Source organism: Muntiacus reevesi, chromosome 11 (assembly GCF_963930625.1).
Source record: "Muntiacus reevesi chromosome 11, mMunRee1.1, whole genome shotgun sequence".
Lineage (NCBI taxonomy): Eukaryota > Metazoa > Chordata > Mammalia > Artiodactyla > Cervidae > Muntiacus > Muntiacus reevesi.
The window spans coordinates 40,312,918-40,316,174 of record NC_089259.1 but is presented as its reverse complement, the minus strand read 5'-3'; the positions used below and the strand labels follow the sequence as shown (position 1 = coordinate 40,316,174).

Genomic DNA, 3,257 nt, shown 5'->3' with positions numbered 1-3,257 from the left:
ATTGGTTGTTCAGTAGCATATTGTTTAGCCTCCACTAAACAATATTTTTGTTTTTTAGACACAAAAACAATGAGTCTGTGTTTATTACATATTTTCTTATAGTGTATTTCTAGCTTCATAGCATTGTGGTCAGAAAGATGTTTATGTGTTCAATCTTTTAATTTACTGACACTTGTTTTGTGGTAAAGCAAGCAAACTATCATGGACAATGTTCCATGTGCACTTGAAGAAAATGTGTATTCCACTGCTTTTAGATGGAATGTCTGAGATATATCTGTTAAGTCCACCTACTATTATGTGTCACGTAAGGCTAGTATTTTCTTATCATTGATATTTTTTTTGAATGATACATCATGTAATATATTTTATCTGAATGATATAGTCACATGAGTGTTAAAATATTCTACTATTATTATGGCAATTTATCTCTTTGTGTCTATTTAATATTCACTTTCTGAGCTGATTCTATGTTGGTTACACTGAAGTTTAAGATTTTATTAAGATATACTTTTATTTTGTGATTTAGGAAATTTCTTTTGACCCATTCAAAATAGTGTGATATACATACATGTACATATAAACTCACATATATATATATATATACATATATACACATACACATATACATATATATACACACATGTGTATGTATGTATGTGTGTATATATATGTATATATGTGTATATATGGGGTGTGTGTGTGTGTGTGTGTGTGTATTGACCCCACGGACTGCAGCATGCCTGGCTTCCCTGTCCATCACCAATTCCCAGAGCTTACTTAGATTCATGTCCATCGAGTCAGTGATGCCATCCAACCATCTCATCCTCTGTAGTCCCCTTCTCCTCCTGCCTTCAATCTTTCCCAGCAACAGAGTCTTTTCAAATGAGTCAGCTCTTCACATCAGATGGCAAAAATACTGAAGTTTCAGCCTCAGCATCAGTCCTTCCAATGAATATTCAGGACTAAATTCCTTTAGGATTGACTGGTTGGATCTCCCTGCATTCCAAAGGACTCTCAAGAGTCTTCCCCAGCACCACAGTTCAAAAACATCAATTCTTCTGCACTCAGCTTCTTTATAGTCCAACTCTCACATCCATACATGATGGCAGGAAAAACCATAGCTTCAACTAGACGAACCTTTGTTAACAAAATAATGTCTCTGCTTTTTCATATGCTGTCTAGGTTGGTCATAGCTTTTCTTCGAAGAAGCAAGTGTCTTTTAATTTCATGGCTGCAGTCACCATCTGCAGTGATTTTGGATCCCCACAATAAAATGCTCTCTCACTATTTCCATTGTTTCCCCAACTATTTGCCATGAAGTGATAGGATCGGATGGCATGATGTTAGTTTACTGAATGCTGAGTTTTAAGCCAACTTTTTCACTCTCCTCTTTCACTTTTATCAAGAGGTTCTTTAGTTCTTCTAAAGAAATATATAAATATATATATATATATTTGTATGTATTTATATGTATATATGTGATATATATATATATATCTACAGATATATATATGTGTGTGTGTGTGTGTGTGTGTGTGTGTGTGTGTGAATGGTAAGTGGGAATTCGGTGTATGACACATGGTGCTCAACCCAGTGCTCTGAAAACCTAGAGGGGTGGGATGGGGTGGGAAATGTTAGAGGTGTTTTGAAGCAGTGGAAATATATAAACCTGTTACTGATTAATGTTGTTATGTGGCGAAAACAAGCACAATATTTTAAAGCAATTATTTCCCACTAAAAAGGAAAAATCATAAAAAATGTTAACTACAATTTACTTAACAGTTTACTTAACAATGTAATAAAAAAGATGAGATACACAAATCTAATGTGCTACATTAAAGATTATCATTTTTATTCTGTAACAATATAGAAGTGTTTTTTTTTTTTTTTTTGCCTTGTCTGAAACTAGCCCACATGCTCTACAGCACACACGATGAGCACAGTTTCAGTACTACTATTCCTCCTCTTACGACCACCGAGACCAGGGTTTGGATCCGATGGGAAAGGGAACTGAAGGGAATATAGAAGTTTTAATAAATAATAATGTTTGAATATTGATTTATTATTGTAATTTAAAGGAAAACTGTTGAGAAAATAGGATGGACTCTGTATTTCTGCAAGATACCAAGTGGATCTTAACTTTAGAGTGGATAGCCACACTTGCTTACTTATCTAATATTTTAATGTTTCATGATTGAAATATCACTTACAATATAAGTATGCACATTTTCATCACTATCAGATGATTTTATAAAGATATTGGAATCGAGATGACTATGGCTGCTGTAGTTAAACATGAGAACTGGCCTTTCACACAGATAGCTTGACAACACTGACTTAGATTGTAGACATGGTCTAAAGTTGTGTTGAAGAGGCTTTGTTAAAAAAGCAAATAGATTTAAGATACTTCCTAAAATGCAATTAAATGGAAATTGTAATTGACAGGTTATGAATGAGGACAAAAGAAGAAAGGTAGTAGCAGTGATTCCTCTTGTTTCTGGCTTGGATAGATCAAGTAGTGTACTAATAAATATTTAGCAATTATTTTTCCAAAGAAGAGAGAAAAAAAACTGATTCAGTGTTTTTGCCAATTTCTATCCTATAAATATACCAACTGTGGTTAATTTCAAGCCACCAACACATTTTAACTAACTGTGGAGTTGGGAATAATTGTGCTCTGTTGACTACAGGAGCCAGTGTAAGCCAGCTCCAGCCCCAGTATACCACTGACTGTTATTGTGGCATTTACAAAAATGCATGAACCTAGAAGGTTAATGTTTTTGGAAAAGAACAGCTATAAATTTATTTTGGATTATGATTTACATGCATTATCATTGTATTCAAGAGTCTAGAACTCAGAAGTGATTTCTGGTACAAAAAGATAAGTTTATTCAGAAATTCTCCTTGAAGTTACTGCACTAATTAAGAATAACTTGTAAAATGATCAGACACAAGAGCATAAAAAAAAGGAAATATTTAAGCAAAAGCACAGAAATATAGGATCACAACTGAAAATGTATTATAAATAGATATCTAGAGAATAAGCAAATCAGGAGGGTGGTTATTCACAAAGCCCAAGTGAACACAGTGTTTTGATAAGGAGGGAATGGATGTTCTGTGCACTTCCCTTATGGCTCAGCTAGTAAAGAATCTGCTTGCAGTATGGGAGACCTGGGTTGGGAAGATCCCCTGGAGAAGGGAACAGCTATTCTGGCCTTGAAAATTCCATGGACTGTATAGTTCGTGGGGTCACAAAG

General features: G+C 34.4%; 1 non-coding gene across 1 annotated transcript; it reads right to left on the bottom strand.

Moving 5' to 3' along the window:
- Positions 1–1,893: 1,893 nt before the first annotated feature.
- LOC136144552 (small nucleolar RNA SNORA61) lies at positions 1,894–2,019 on the bottom strand. The gene has a single exon (XR_010658578.1). It is a non-coding gene; the product is annotated as a small nucleolar RNA SNORA61 (small nucleolar RNA).
- Positions 2,020–3,257: the final 1,238 nt, after the last annotated feature.